Below are 17,657 nucleotides of genomic sequence, written 5' to 3' on the forward strand. Positions count from 1 at the left end.
TCAATGCCTGTAAGGGGGTTGCGGTAACAGAGAAGTTCACAATGAAACTTCTCCAATATTGTACCGCACCCAAAAATCTTTGGACCTCTGTAACATTTTTGGGCTCAGTCCACTTCATAATCACATCCACTTTAGAGGGATCTATTTTCAATTGCCCATTACCAACTATGTAACCTAAATAAAGTAGAGAGGTCTTCCCAAGCTCACACTTTGACAATTTTACATACAAATTTTCTTTTTTCAGAACATCAAGCACTTTCTTCACATGCCATACATGTTCATCCCATATCCTACTATAAACAAGAATATTGTCCAAATATACAAGCACAAAATTATCAAGAAAAAGCCTAAGAAGATCATTCATTACCCTCATAAACGTGGTCATACGATTGCACAGTCTGAATGGAATCACCATCCATTTTAACAACCCTTGTTTGGTTTTGAATGCAGTCTTCCAAATATCTTGTTCTATAACTCTAACCTAGTGATATCCACTACACAAATCCAGTTTTGTAAAGTAGACAAAATTTTTCAACTAATATAATAATTCATCAATGCGAGGGAGAGGGTATCGATTCTTCACCGTAATTTTATTAAGCACCTTGTAGTCTACATAGATTCTCCATGTGTCATCTTTCTTTGGCACCAACATGATTGGTGAGCCGCACAAAGAAGAACTTTGTTTGATGACCCCTTGATTTAGCAACTCTTGCACCTGTTTCTTGATCTCCTCCATCTCGATAGAAGCCATCCTGTACATGCCAATATTCGGTAAAGGAGCATCCTATTGTAAATGGATCTCATGTTGGATTTCCTATTTTGGGGGCAATCATCTTGGTTCCTGAAATAATCCATCATAGTCAGAAATAATTTCTAACAATTCTTTCTTATGATCAAGATCACAACCTTTGAAAGCGTCAACCGTCTCCACCTCCTTCACTCTCAACACCATGAGTAGGCACCCTTTACTGGAATTGACCAGTTGTTTAATCTATCCTACACTTACAAGGATAGCACTAACTTTCGTATGATGAGCTCTGACTACATATTCTACCCCATCCTTCGTGAGGTGGTATTTATTTTCGTGCTGAAATAAAACTACATTTATGTCATATAGATACAGACTTCCCAATATAATTCCACAAATTTCCAAAGGCACAACATCTAACTCTACCTCATCAACTAATTTGGAGTCAATAACAAATTTGGCCCTACACTACATGGTTACTTGTAATTTTTCTTTATCATTTACCCAACCAAACGGGTATGGACTCGTATGAGGCTTAGTTTCGAGGCCTAACTTTTTAACTACCGACTCTTAGATTAAGTTTCCTTGGGATCCTAAATCGAACAGAGTTTCCAACTTTGTGTGTTTTATAATAACCCTAATGTGGAATAATTCAATTCTCTTTAGTTCATTACTTACAAGCTCATTCAAATAACTAGTACTTCCAATTGAAATAGAATTATTATTAATAGAAAGAGTACCTCTTACGCCCATGGCTATGACTAATGTCTCATCATTGAAATCTGATCCAAGGTCCTGTTGTGTTATTGCCACTGTCTTTTTCTTGTCGTTTCTGCTGAATCTCTTTGGTCTAAGCTCTGGATGTAGCTTCGAACAATGGTCATCATCGTGAACTTCTCTCTTGCAATGCATGCAAGGTGGAATTTCTTTGTCCCCTTTCTTGGCTGTGAAGACCTTCTTATCCTTCCCCTTGCCTTTCTTCTAGAATTTTCAATGATGAGGGTTGAACTATGTTTTCTTGGCTTGATCATCTCTGTCATTCTTGCCTCGACTTTCAAGATGAATGGCCTTTACGTTGGCCACATCAATCATAGTAGTCTCGAACAATAACAGTGAGTGTCTTATGTAACTATGTAGCACACCAACATACTTAGTTACAGTCTCGGGTGAATCTAATGAGATGCCCAAATTCAATGCTTGTTTCCGAAATTCTTCAGTGAATATTTGCACATTTTGGCCTTTAACTTGCCTTAGATATTACCATTCCATTAGTGCCTTTTGTTTATAACCCAATGGGTAAATGATCCGGATTTAGACAGGAACGCAATAAAGCACAGAGATAACCATAAAGACAAATATGCAGCGGAAATAATACTTCATTTCATTACTGTAAAATAATGAAATATGCTTACAAAAAGAAATGGGAATAAACCAGCTAGGGCGATGGTAGCTTATCTATGAGAAGAGATGTGCGGCTACATGCCTCTGAATTGTTCTGAACTGTGTTACAATGAGGCTCGAAGGCCTCTTTATTGTTGAGAAACAATGGAAAACCCTTCACATCCCAAAACCTAACCCTAGAAGATGAAACGCCAAATTGTGGGCCCCGTTTGGGTAAATTGGTACATCAATTTCCCGGGGTCGTAACTTTGGCATACGATCTCCATTTGACGCGTATGATAGCTCGTTAGAAAGATCTATCCGAGTACTAGCACTTTGGGAGGCAACATGGGTCCACGGACCCATGTTGCCCCAGATTCCCAAAAAAATGTCGTTTAGGGCCTCAAAATGGCTCCGGAAGTTCAGGACCCAAAAAACTGCTAAAAATAGTAAACTGTGCTACAATTTAGGAAACTGAAAAAGCTGAAAGAGACAGTTGTGGGGGTCCAAATGCGATAGGTGGGTGGCCACCAACATCCACTTGGATCATTCCTCCCCCCTTAGGAAGCAATGGTCCCCATTGCGTTGAGTTCCTCCATCTGCTGAACTTGGTCCCTGGTGAGCTGTTCTACAATCTCTGATGTGTTCAAAAATAGTGGGAAGCATGGTCGATGACGGTCCACATTGATCACTTGGTGCAAGCAAAGGAATGGAGGAATGTTGTGCTTCAAAGCATTGTTGCCCGTAGCCTTGGTATAGGTGTAAGGACCATGTTGGCGTGGTCGGAGCTTCTGATGGGCTCTTGTAAGGCGTTCTTTCTGCAGATGTAACCAAACTTTGTCGCCCACCTGAAACTTGTGTGGTACCCCTATGGATGAGGAGAAGTTTTTCCTGTGTCTTGTCATGACTGTATCCCTTTGCTGTTGCTGCTGCGTAGAGGAACCCTTTGCAGGGGTCATGGATGTAGCAACGATCTTCCCCTTACTTTGGGAGTGAACCAGACAGATGAATTTCCTGGTTTGTGATATGAGCTTGCTGCCTTTCTTGGTAGTGATCAAAGAGGTGGCGATAGCTGGGGCTACCTCCAGTATCCTGTATAATGAATTATCCAAAGAAATAATGACAGCGCGAGGCCTTGACTCATACACAGCATGTCACCTCCATAAGTATGGTTGGCCTAATAATACATCACAAACATCCAGAGGTGTAACATCACACAATACCTCGTCTGTGAAGGGATTGATGCTGTAGGGAAGGCGGCACTGCTGGCGAACTTTGAAATCTCGTCCTTCATGAAGCCACCCGATACTGTACGGCTGTGGGTGTGGTGTAGTCGGTAGGCCCAACCACTTCACGACCTCTGCTGAAACGAGGTTCTTTTGGCTACCACTGTCGACAATGAATTGTAGCGGTGAACCCTTCACCCACATCTGTGAGTGGAAAAGACGCTCCCCTTCCTCTGGATTTTCGGGCTCATCTTTCTGGATCTTGGCGGTGGCAACAGTGGCGCTGGGATCCGCATCAATGATCTGCTTCCCTTTGCCATTCCCCTTGTCAGGTTCTGGCTCAGGGTTAGAACATGCATCTGATTCATAAGCCTTCAACTCGACCACCAACGACTGCTTGGTCTGACACTCACTTGTGTTATGAGTGGGACTCTTGTGGAACTCACACCACTTTCCTGTGTCCTTCTTCGGCTTCGTGGTGTTGTTCTTTTCCTGCGGCTTCGACGGGTTGTCTTGGGTCACCCCGCCTTGGCTTTGTCCTTTGGGCTTCGGATTTGCAGATCCAAAGTCTTGCTTCTTCTGTTTGAACTTTTGCTCGATTTTGACAGCGTATCGGTATGCTGTGCCGAGTGAGGAGATGTTCAAGAACACCATCTCTTCCTGGATGTATCTGTGTAGGCAGCCACGGTATTTGAGTACCAGATGCAGCTCAGAATCTTTGATACCCAACTATGTGCGAAGGGTATGAAAAATGTTTGTGAACTCAGGCACATCTTGGTCTCGTCCCTGCCACAGTGTGGTCCATTTGATGTATTTGTCCTCATAGCTTCCGACAGGGTAGTACTGCTCCTTGATGGCATCCTGGAAGTCATTCCAAGTGGGTGCGGCTGAAAATAGTGAGCCTGTACTTTCATCCTTCTGTTCGCAGTAGGTTTCCCACCAGTCCTTGACATGGGGGGCTGCTTTGAGAAGAGCGAAAACAATCTTTTCCCGATTTGAAAATTCATGAACAGAAAAATACCCATCGAGCAGATTTAACCATTTATCTACGACATCTGCATCTATTTGACCCTCGAAGATGGGGATTTCAAAATTAACTTGTACCTTAAACGGTGTGGCGTTTCCAGAGTCGTTGTTGGAAGCCGATGCATCGCCTCTGGGTAGCCGCTGAAGGATCTGCGCAAAGCTATCCATCATCGCATTCCTTTGCCGCTCAAGCGCTTCTTCGAGCAAGGATTTGATAGGATATCCTGCCCCCTCGTCTTTCTTCTCATCCGCCATGGAAGGCCGTTGGGATTTGCGAGGCTGGTCTTGCAAAGGTTCGACCAGTTCAAGCCCTAACTCCTTATATTCCGACCTCGTTGGGGACATGCAAAGAAAAACAGAGAAAAAGCAGACCGCTCTGATACCACTGATCTGGATTTAGACAAGAACGCAATAAAGCACAGAGATAACCATAAAGACAAATATGCAGCAGAAATAATACTTCATTTCATTACTGTAAAATACTGAAATATGCTTACAAAAAGAAATGGGAATAAACCAGCTAGGGCGATGGTAGCTTATCTCTTAGAAGAGATGTGCGGCTACATGCCTCTGAACTGTTCTGAACTGTGTTACAATGAGGCTCGAAGGCCTATTTATTGTTGAGAAACAATGGAAAACCCTTCACATCCCAAAACCTAACCCTAGAAGATGAAACGCCAAATTGTGGGCCCCGTTTAAGTAAATTGGTACATCAATTTCCTGGGGTCGTAACTTTGGCATACGATCTCCGTTTGACGCGTACGATAGCTCGTTAGAAAGATCTATCCAAGTACTAGCACTTTGGGAGGCAACATCGATCCATGGGTCAATGTTGCCCCAGATTCCCAAAAAAACATCGTTTAGGGCCTCAAAATGGCTCCGGAAGTTCAGGACCCGAAAAAACTGCTAAAAATAGTAAACTATGCTACAATTTAGGAAACTGAAAAAGCTGAAAGAGACAATTGTGGGGGTCCAAATGGGATAGGTGGGTGGCCACCAAAATCCACCTGGATCAGTAAAATTGGTCTTTCAATGCAAAAATAAAACTAGACCAAGAGGAAAGAAGGTTACCCGACTTTTTGTTGCCCTTCTACAACTTGCTCTCCCACCAAACGAGAGCAGTGCCACTCAGCCGAAGAGATGCTAATTGGACCTTTGCCTCATCTTCTTCGATCTTCTAAATCTGGTAGTAGACCTTTATATGTCATACCCAATTATTAAGTTTTTCTACACTACACTCTCCATTATACATGGGCAGGTCAAACTTTACATCTAGCTTGAAGAACAGTTTCTTAGATGTATGTTTGGAATCCCGATTAGAGTGATGAGAACTATCACTTGAATAAGGAGAGGGAGGAGGCTCTTCTCCACCACCTTCATGATTTTCTGATCTATTATCATCGACATCTTCCTTCTCGTGCCCAAGTGCCTTCTCATACTTTAAAAATAGCTTGTCCACTCTCTCTGCCATATTGTAGAATACCTTGCAGAAATTCTATTCCTCTTCCCAACACACTTCTTCATTTTCCATGTTTCTTCTTCATTGTGCATGTCCTGCTTTGGGATCAAAGGAGTTAAGTATTCCTTCTCCTTTTCACATCTTGTTCCAGGTTAGCATATAATCATGCAATTCGCATCAACAAAGACTTGCTCCGATACCAAACTTGATGCAAGATCTTTTACTTATAGATGCATCAGAATTACATGAAACATAGCTTATTAACCATGGAATTTAAAAGCACATAAACAATGTGGAAATAACATGATAAGAAAGAAACAATGACACAAATATTTTATTACGGAGTTCTTCCAATTTGGACTACATCTTCGAGCCCTGCTCAATAGTGGGGAGGCCTTCTTTCATTAAGTGGCATAAAAGAGATAAAAGTACAAGCAACATTCATTTAAAATCCATATACCTACAAGCTGGAAGATGGATGAGGAATGGACAGCCCAGCTTCAGAAACAGACAGTACCATAGAAATCCTAGTGAAAAACTGTGCAAAAATGCCTATCCAAACACCCAATTCGGATAATTGGGTTTTCTGCACCCTCTTGGAACCTCCCTACTGCTCAAGGTGAGGTTTCGGCTCCTACTGCTAGGTCAGATTACTGTTGTGTACAATGTTCTGAACTATCAACCAGTCTCCTCCTTTTTCCTGTGCAGACCGTCCCATATAGATATTTTGATCAGTCGACTCTTCAATTTTGGTTAGTTCCAAACAAATGACAAGTTTTATCAAGTAGGCATTTCCAACAAAGATTCACGGGCCGTAAATAGTATACAGGTAACGAAACCTATTTAAACAAAGAAAAATCATTTTAACACCATTTTCACATGAACTGGTGTATTCCTTGAATCCTGATGGCGTTATCGGTGTTGATAACCCATCGGCACAGAGATCGCAAATCGCAATTGGTTTTTCAATCGGCAGACAGACCCAAGCCTTTACAACAAGTGCCCTGCGATAATAGCAGACTCGACGAGCTATTAAACACAATAGATAATATATCAGGTCCAGAAGCCTCATTTCAAATCGCAATCGGTGGGAACCGAAGGTTGGTACTCTATGTGACTGCTTCCCTTTGCGAACTGTGATTTCTATATCGCAAATCGCAACCTGATGCTACAATTACGATATATTGCATTGCAAACTGGCTTACTCCTGGGGTTGATTCTTTAATAACTTCCCCCTTTTCAATTGCAATATGTGATTATCGCATCGCAACTTTTCTTGCCTAAGGCCTATTTGAAACCGTTGATTCGCCTTCGATCTACGATTGCAATATCGCAATCGCAACTCGGTAATGCTGGGGGCCGATTCCTCAACCTACAGACATATTCCTTTTGTGATCAGCGAAATGTGGGACCAATGGCACCCTGCCACTTGGCGCTTCCCTATTCATTGCAAAGTTCTACCACGTCATCTTCTCCTGCCACCTATCCAAGTCAAACCTAACTTTGACTTGTTATAACTTCTTCATATGAGCTCAGATTCGAGTATCGTTCACATCGTTGGAATTAGGTTGATGTGCACTTCAATCCAATGCTACGTTTATAGAGTTTCTGCCACTTTGAGTTTTGATTCTTCTTATCATGCCATTGGTACTTTTTAGAGATCCACTTGGATCAATTTCTCAACAAGTTCTTTAAATTCAAAAAATTTAGGCAACGCCTGATCTTTCTTTTGCAGGAAGAAAATCCAACACATACGTGAGAAATCATCTACAAAAATTACATAATACCTATGCTTCGTCATGGAGGTTGTCGAGAACAGTCCACACACATTTGCGTGAGATATTTCAAGGATCGTTTGTGCTCGACTATCCTTATCATGAAAGGTAGCTTTGGTGTACTTCCCCAATGTACACCCTTTGCATGTATTTCTCTGCTCTAGTGTGCCCTTAGGAAGTCATGTAGAAATCTATTGCATGATCTTCAAATCTCTGTGGTGTAAGTGGCCCAATATTCTCTGCCACAATTCATCAATGTCTCAGCTCTACACCTTCTCTTCTTTTTTGCTGAAAGAAACATAGTCTTCTACATCTGATTTGTATATTTTCTTCACTCGAACCTCGATCCCCTTCACTTTCCCTAAGGATATGTGACGAAGGAAATCCATCCCTTTGCCAAATATCAAATTGTAGCCACGGTCCTCCAACATAGCAACTAAATCCAAATTATTCTTCAGACCCAGAACATACATGACATCTTTTAATGTGAGAGGAGAACTAGACTCCCTTTGAAAAGTAAATGTACCAATTCCAACCGTGTTATACCTTCCATCATCCCCCATTTCAATGTGCATCTGGAGATCCTCCTTTTCCAATTTACTAAAGAATTATTTGTTGCCATTAATATAGAATGAGGCTCCACTATCTAGATACCACACACTTCCCATCATTGATGACAACATGCATGTAATGAAGGTGAAATAAAACTCGAATTTTGAAGCAAAAGCTTCACCTACCGCTTCTCCTAAGGGATTCTTCCCAACAAGTCATTCTTATTTCCTCCTTGGCTGGAATCTAATTTGGAATGGGATGACTTCCATTTCCCTTTTGTTGTGGGGGAAAGTATCCAACTCGAAATGACCCTAACCCACTCTAAGGGTGACAGTTCCTTAGCAACAGCTGAAAGCAAAGCTATCTAAAGTTTCTTCTTTATGACATGCAAGAGATAGAAGGAAGAGATCCACTTACTGATGGCTTGCGCAAATGGTCGATCCAATCTCCTTCGTTTGCCGCTTTCTCCCAGATCCAAGTCTTTTCACGGGCCCAGCTACACGAGATCCTGCAAATAAGACAAGAAAAGGAAACTACAAGAGGCATGCATTCATAATCGATTCAAGGATTAGCATAAATCAAAGACGCAAGTAAGACAATACACCATTGAAACACATGCGAATAGAAGAACCTCAAATGCTTTATTAATATATGGAAGTAAGGTTCAGGCGGCGATACAACCATGAGAGGTCCAATCCAGCATCACCTTCCCGACGGAGAGAAATCTCTTCTTCACCTCCCTCAAGCAATCACCCAATGCTCACAACTGTAAACCAACAGCAATTCTTTGCACAAAATTCCGCCCTTTCAGATCCCATGGGATGAGATCCTTATATAGAGTTTTGGAGTGAAGATAAGTCAACTTGATGTGTGACTTGTTGTCCTCTTCAACTCCAGTTGTTCTTCAGTTCTTCACTTGGATTCTCTGTCTTCCACTTGGAGTTTTAGAAGCTCTTAACTCATCATTAGGCGAATCTTATGATCAAGTGTCTTTTTGGAAGCTTCCTGGGCACTGGCACATTGAGAAAAAGATTCCTCCACATGTCCAAGTACGCCCAACGCAGGTAGCCTTTGTTGCACCTGCTATGCAGCGCAGGTAGCCCTTGTTGCACTTGCTATGCAGCGCAGGTAGCCTTTGGAGCAGCTGCTTTGATCCAAAATTGACCTGTTTTTGAGTTTTTTCAGTGGAGAACTGATTTGCAGTGCTCTGGTTTGCTGACCTTGTTCCTCTAAGGGTAAGAACAACATGTTTAGGGACTTTGGATCCCTTAGATTATTGACATTTCATGCTCTATGCTGTAAGGCACAAAAATGTCTATAACAGTTGCCCCCTAAAGTATGAGGTCGTTTATCGGGTGAAATGCTTTATTAGGAGGATCCGAAGTTAATTCAATCGCCGGGAGGTGACCTGTAACAAAATACAATACAAAACATTATCTTTTCATACTTTCTTTTCATGATCTAGCTGATGCGGGCATTTCCCATGATCAGCTTTATAAATACATTTGCCGTACATAAACAGACGATCGTCTGATAAGAGACGGATAATTCTCTGCTTTTAATTATCATCCTTTTAGTAGGATGCTCATCTGCTGCACATGTATATGTTTTTATCTCCTGAATATATATCGCAGCTCGGATGGATGAAACTAGATCCGGGGTCTTCAAACTTGTCCGATCTTCACTTTAGTACAAGTCGATCCATGTGAGAATTTCTTGAAGTCGAACATGGAAAGACATCGCTTGATTACCAGTCAATAATGTAAACTGTTAACAAGCGCGAGAGGAATCACCGATAATGATGATGACCCTCAAGGTACTGCAGCACAATTCACGTGGTGTGAATATAGGATCTGACGTCGAACACCACGCAAAGTCTCCTGGTCGAAGGTCATTAATGTATACCTATCGCCGGGAGTGAGAAACTTGCCATTGAGGCATGCAAGCTTCAAAGTACTGAGGGGGTGTCCCTAGATCAACTTCTTGGATAATGAGCTGATGTCAACAAGAAGTGATCCGTCAAAGGAGGGCCTTAATGAATCCCACATCAGTGACACGGAACGGAGCTAGTGATGATGGTGAAAACGATCTGTGAAATATGATTCAGGGTGGCGGTCATGGAAGGATGAAAGATGATGTACGGTAGTGGATGGGACCCGGTTGACACTTTCTGAATGACATCTCTTGAACATATAACGACACTGATGTGATGGATCGGTAGCATTACCCCATGTATGGATGGTATGGCGAGACCATGGTGAAGGGATCGGCGAATGATAATAACCCAACCCGATATTTACAGAGGCAAAAGTGTCATGTTCAAGAGCGACTTGCTACCATTAAGCTTTGAGGTTCTCCCAATTTTTCCCCAGTCATTTCTGACCAGTACCTCTTTATTTTTGTCAAGCTTGAGGAGGATAACATATGCTTGTTCTATAACTTGCCCTTCAGGCAAGCCCATCGCTATGTTTTAACGAGCTTAACGATAGGGAAACTCGTTCTCGTCTAAAGACAAGTTTGTCGCTATCTAATATTTTTAACGAGCCCAGCGACAAAGACAACTCGGTCCTTTTCATTTTTAGAGAGTCTGAAAAGGGTACATAAAGTAGACTCCAGGGGTCCTTTTTCGTCATCTAATCCCTTAAGTCCGAAAAAGTATAAAACAATACAGAAGGGATGAATGTTCGATATCTTTATCGAGCCGAACTAGACAAGCGCTCGATCTTTTTGTGCACTAATCCCTCAGGTCCAAAAAGATTAAAATCTAGAGGAGGGATAGCTCTTCCGGTCCTTTTAACGAGCTGGAAGGCCAAAACTCGGCAAACTTTTCATTTTTTACGAGTCAGTGAAAAGAGCTCAAAGAAGACTCGTATTTTGAGGAACGAGTGATAAACAGGGATAGCAGTAGATTCCAGGTACAGGTTGGAATTTTCCAATCACGGCAGTATTACAAGGATGGCTAAGTGGGATCACTCTTCGTAGCTGTTCCTCAAAATAGGTAAACAATCAAGTGGATGTGAATGATCGGCCAAATGAAAAGTGGAGGTGACGGTGCACAAACACGACCAAGGCTTTTATGGCTGATGAATTTACGGTCTCAAATGGTTATTTACCGGTTCATTTTTTCTGAATGAGCTTGAACACTGGGGGAAGCCTGCTCACATGTGTGTTTATTTTTTAACGAGCATGAACTCTTGCGAAAACTGCTTGGTTCTTGCGTTTATTTTTTAACGAGCATGAACTTTGCCAAAACTGCTCGTTTTTGCATGCCCCCAACATCATAATAACGCATGTCAAAGGAGGGTGCCCCCCAAGCTTCATTGCATTCAACTTGGTGGTTGGAATGAAGGTTTACCTTTGAATTTTGAAAAGGGGATTTGTTTCATTTTTTAATGAGGTTGACACAGTAAAAGAACTATCCTCATGATTCCTTGTTTCATTTTTTAACGAGGTTGACACGAGATAAGAACCGTCCTCGGAGCCCACTGTGTTTACAGTATTTCCATTAGGGCGATGATCCATGCTGACAAAATATTTAGGAATCTTCTGAATCCGTTAGATATAGAAGATTTCACATTGTAGGTTTCCACTGGGGCTACTTCCGCCAGATTACTTGCCGGCGGTAGGGAAAAAGTACCCATTAAGGCAGGGTCTTTTAGGAGACCTACTCCAATATTTTGGAGCGATTGATTGCTCTCATGGATCATTGTGCTGCTTCCCGTAACTTGAGAACTGTTGGGGAGAAATGTTTGTTGGTCGACGATTGTAATTTTTCCTTGAAAGGGAAATGCAATCTGCCTGAAGTAGGTCGACACAACTGCGGCCATGGCATATATCCAGGGCCTTCCCAGTAGGATGTTGTAATCGAGTTTTCCATCAATTACTTCAACATCAACTTCTACTGTTTTGCCCCCCAGTTCAACTCGCAAGTTACTTAAAATCCCGTATGGAGTGTATGATCGTCCATCAAATGCTTTTAATGTCGTTGACGATTTTGACAAGGGTGGTGAGCCTAAACTTTTCCAGCAACTCATCGACATAAGGCATGTAGATGCCCCCTCATCAATAATTGTTCGATGAACAGTTTTGTTGAGGGCTTTCACTTGAATAAGGAAAGCTAGTTGAGCTGGTAACTGAGGGTCATATCCATTATGATCAAAGGCCACAAGATTGGAATCCATTGGGCCGATCCCACCTATGGCTGATAATAAAGCTTGCTCTTGGGAGGTGCAATTTTGCGCTACCTCAAGTGTCGACATAGCGGACGACGATTGAGCCAGGTCCTCTATTATATTATAATCCTGTGTTATTTTTTCACGAGGATTAAGTGTCGATTTGTGTACTACTCCCTTTGGCGACTTTATCATTGGTTCAGGAATGATGGGTGGCACGACTTTGGTCAAAGTTGTTGTTGAACTACTAGGCTGTTTATTTGCCTTGTTGTTCAACTGCTTTGGATTCCTGTAATCTTTATTCCTTGTCAAAGCATTATTCTGCTGCTTTGAGGTGGACAACATAAGCACTTGGGATCGGGAAGCATTTTGATTAGCAACCAGATTTTGTCTTGGATTAGGAAACGGATCAGTCAATACTGCTGGGGTTTTTGAACTCTTGAAGAGTTTCTTAACTTCAGCTATATGTGGACAATCTTTCGTCCAATGATCCTCATCGCATATATGACACCCTGTCGGGGGTTTCCCTTTCCTTTTCTTTTTCTTCTTGCCCCCTGGTTGCTTCAGTTGTTTGCCCTTGTCGGTCGACATGGCATTTACTTCTGAGGCAAGAAGTTCCTCATTTGCATTTTGACTAGAAATTTTGCGTTTGCCAGTCACGCTATTACTGGCGTGAGAGTCAGTATTCGATTTAGGAGGGGGAGGAATTGAAAATTCAGGTCTGGGGGCGTCAGGTATTTTGTCGTAGAGCGTGCCAGACTGAGTATATACTAAGTCTAAATATTGAGCGCGAGCAATGACTTGCTCCTCTGTTACGACTCCTCCCTTGGCCACATCTTCTGTTATAGCTGGAAGTAACGACTTTATAAACCATTCAGCTAACAGCTGATCGGGAACGTAAGTTTTGACCATCCTACGACGACGACGCCACTCATGTATATGATCAGATATGTGAGTAGTTGTCGTTTGTTTGAAGTTGGTTAGTATTTCGGTTCCTGTTTCATACCTGATTGGTAATTGAAAATGGGTTAAGAAAGTCGTGGCTAAGGAGCTGAAATTGTCGAAAGAGGCTCTTGGCAATTCAATGTACCATTTAGCCGCTGGACCTGTCAATGTCCTCTGGAAGAGGCGAAGTCTTATCGAATCATCATTCAGGGTGTTTGATGAACACCATAGATGGAATGTCATCACGTGATTCGACGGGTCTTCACCTGGATTTCCATTGAATTTAGGAATGTCCGATGGAAGTTTATGCGGAATTGCTGGCCACCAAGGGGCATAAGCAATTGGATCATTCGTCAGCCGGTTTAGATCTGGTAATTCTAGAGTTGCTACAAAGGGCAACTGTTGGTTCAGGTTAGGCGAAGCATATCCAGGATAAGATGGTATCGCCTGAGCAATGGGTCTTTGCAGACCAGCATAATGCTGACAACTTTGACAAAGTTGATGGGCATAACCATTATAGCATGGTTGCCCATTACTTACAAAGACTTGTTGCTCAGGTCCTTGATATGATTGTTGGAATGGCGGTTGTTGAGATTGAACCAGCTCTGGTTGTTGGACCATTTGTTGTTGACCAATACTGGATGATTGACCAAGATGAGGAGTCACAGTACTTGTTTGAGCCTGAGTCGCTCCAGATAAGGAGGCACTACCCTGAGATTGTGATTGAGCCGCTGAGCCAAGAGGTTGTTGTATTACCACAGGTAGCGCTTGTACTTGCGACGCATTCGCCATAGCAGGTGTGGTGGTAATATTCGACACAGGGTGTACTGGTTGCATTGAAGATACAACTCCTGGTTGTTGGGGCAGTATTGGTACCCAACCGCTGGATGTAATTCCAGTTTGACTTGATCCTTGTTGTAAACTCTCATATGGTTGTTCTCTAGGAGGGAACAATGAAAGAGCATACTGCCCTCCACATGGTGGAAATCCAGTACTTAAAGGGTAAATTGGCCTTTGAAGACACATTGGATCAATTTGTCGAGTTTCAACATAAGAAGTACCAGATGATAATCCGGATGAAGAAATAAGAACTAACCATATTGTCGTCCCTGATGGGACTCCGGCTTGTTGTTGACAGTTTGCCGGGACAGATGGTATACCAGTGAACATCGTTGGAGTAGCAGCAGGAGGTTCTACTGCTGCTGTGTCAGACGACACAGTCCTAGATGTCGACGGTTGTTCAGACATATCTAGTCTATCCAAAAGATTCCTTAGCGATTCTACAACAACTTACGATGCCAAAAGACTAACTTCGAAGATCAATGCAGGAATAGGAGGTGATTATGTTCCGTTTAAAATGAATTTTATTATGACGACGCTTTAGACACAACTTGCTTTTTCACTTTTTAAGAGTCGAGAAAAAGCTAAAGATGACTCTAGTCTCCTTCGATGTATTAACGAGCCCGAAGTGACAAATGCTCGGATGGACTTTTTCAGTTATAGAGTTTGAAAAAGGCCAAAAGAAACTACTCTGGAGTTCTAGGCAGAGGGTGTGCCAAACCTTTCGCGAAACCACAGAATACGTTTTACGGTACGAGTGGTCGATCTTCGTGAATGCTGTGTTCACTGCATCGCGATCAGTAGGGCGGCCGACACGGCTTCCTATGGATAAAGGCTTTGTTCCTATAGGGTTCCCCCAATATACGCGACGGTACGCGGGGGCACAAGTCCGTATTAGCGCTATCGTCTCTCAGGAGGAATCACCCACCTTCGTAGAGATCGACAGTCACTATGTTTAACGACGCCGGTTCACGTCTCTACCTAGACCTCTACTGTGTTTCGTTATGTTTCAAAGCGTTGTTAGATAAATTCAGTTCTTTTTAGGTTGATCTTGCTTAGCAGTTTGCCTTTATGGATCACCACGTGATGTATGATACAACTCCTAAATGCAATCTAAGAATGATAAGCAAGCTTTTTCGATTCTTTCAACTTATGAAAATCTTAACTACTGAAGGAAAAGAAAGACATCATCTTTTCAAATAGATCATAGAGCACACACTGATGCACTTTTCCTAAATCGGCATGCAAACTGTCAAAATGCACATGCACAATGCAAGTATTTCTTTTCTTCTTCCTTAATGTTGATGTATTACAAAAAGAAAGCTGTTGTATGATTTCGAATTCAATTTCAAGCGAAAGCAACAAGTGTTTGTCCAATTATCAAAAGAACACCTTAAGATTCACTCGTTTCAACACAAGAAATACTGAAATTGGAACCATATAACGAAAGCAAATGCTCAAGCAGCTATGAACAGCAATAAACTAGCTCTCAGAATCACAACGACACTTTCTCATAGGTCTAGATCCAAGAGGTCATAGCAAGACTAGTTCACTTTCGCTATGGGAAACTGTGAATGACAGCAAGAAATACAATAAGAACAATCACGGTTTCTTCATACAACTGAGGGGGAATGAAGGCAAATAGAAGTGGTTTCAGCTGGGTATACAGGTTGACAACAGGCTGCAAAAACAATACTGAAAACTGGGCAACAGACAGTGGGGAATCCCAGTTGCACAAGGCAAAACTGGATCAGCGCAGGTGTTGCACTGTCAACCTGCGATGCAGCGCAGGTAGCCCCTTCGAGACCTGCATTGCAGTGCAGGTAGCCTTTGTTGCAGCTGCACTGATGAGACAACTCTCGCCTCTCTCAAATTCCGGGTCACAGTTTGCTCAAAAATCAACGGTTTTTGGCCAAATCAGTTGCTATCAGTCAAGTATACTCTAGAGGATGATTAAAGGAAGATGAACACTATCACAAAGAGCTACAAAGATTCCTTGTGGATCAGCTCTTCAGATCATAAACATGCCCAGCACTGGGCTAGAGTAACTGCCCTCTACTTTGCATTCGAAGGACTCGCATGCAGTTCGATTCGGTACTCTTTTGTTTAAGAAATGAATAGCAAGAAACACAAGCTACCAACAAGACACGTCCCCAGCGGAGTCGCCAGTCTGTTGTGGGGGAAAGTATCCAACTCGGAATGACCCTAACCCACTCTAAGGGTGACAGTTCCTTAGCAACAGCTGAAAGCAAAGCTATCTAAAGTTTCTTCTTTATGACATGCAAGAGATAGAAGGAAGAGATCCACTTACCGATGTCTTGCGCAAATGGTCGATCCAATCTCCTTCGTTTGCCGCTTGCTCCCAGATCCAAGTCTTTTCACGGGCCCAGCTACACAAGATCCTACAAATAAGACAAGAAAAGGAAACTACAAGAGGCATGCATTCATAATCGATTCAAGGATTAGCATAAATCAAAGACGCAAGTAAGACAATACACCATTGAAACACATGCGAATAGAAGAACCTCAAATGCTTTATTAATATATGGAAGTAAGGTTCAGGCGGCGATACAACCATGAGAGGTCCAATCCAGCATCACCTTCCCGACGGAGAGAAATCTCTTCTTCACCTCCCTCAAGCAATCACCCAATGCTCACAACTGTAAACCAACAACAATTCTTTGCACAAAATTCCGCCCTTTCAGATCCCATGGGATGAGATCCTTATATAGAGTTTTGGAGTGAAGATAAGTCAGCTTGATGTGTGACTTGTTGTCCTCTTCAACTCCAGTTGTTCTTCAGTTCTTCACTTGGAGTTTCTGTCTTCCACTTGGAGTTTTAGAAGCTCTTAACTCATCATTAGGCGAATCTTATGATCAAGTGTCTTTTTGGAAGCTTCCTGGGCACTGGCACATTGAGAAAAAGATTCCTCCACATGTCCAAGTACGCCCAACGCAGGTAGCCTTTGTTGCACCTGCTATGCAGCGCAGGTAGCCCTTGTTGCACTTGCTATGCAGCGCAGGTAGCCTTTGGAGCAGCTGCTTTGATCCAAAATTGACCTGTTTTTGAGTGTTTTTCAGTGGAGAACTGATTTGCAGTGCTGTGGTTTGTTGACCTTGTTCCTCTAAGGGTAAGAAAAACATGTTTAGGGACTTTGGATCCCTTAGATTATTGACATTTCATGCTCTATGCTGTAAGGCACAAAAATGTCTATAACACCTTTCATTTCCTTTCTAGTTAAGGCACAGAGTCCTCATCACCATGCTTGAATGAGGAACCATCTCTAGTGTTCTGTTGAATCTCTTCTTGCACCAAGTCAAACCACAAATGCTCCCACTCTAGTAGCTTCTCCCTCCCATTTACTAAATCATGGCAGCTGTGCCAGCTTTTGGGAAGGCATAGAAGTGTTAGGATGACCAGATCATCTTCGGAAACTGTAACCCCAACACTCCCAAGCTCATCCTAACATCGGGTGAACTTGGTCAAGTACTTTGGTATTGAGTCTCCCTTCTCCATCTTTATTTTCTAGAGAAT

The sequence above is a fragment of the Pinus tabuliformis genome, chromosome 5_1 (genome assembly GCF_031772625.1).
Source record: "Pinus tabuliformis cultivar Carrire ecotype Pingquan chromosome 5_1, CPIR1, whole genome shotgun sequence".
Taxonomy (NCBI): Eukaryota; Viridiplantae; Streptophyta; class Pinopsida; order Pinales; family Pinaceae; genus Pinus; species Pinus tabuliformis.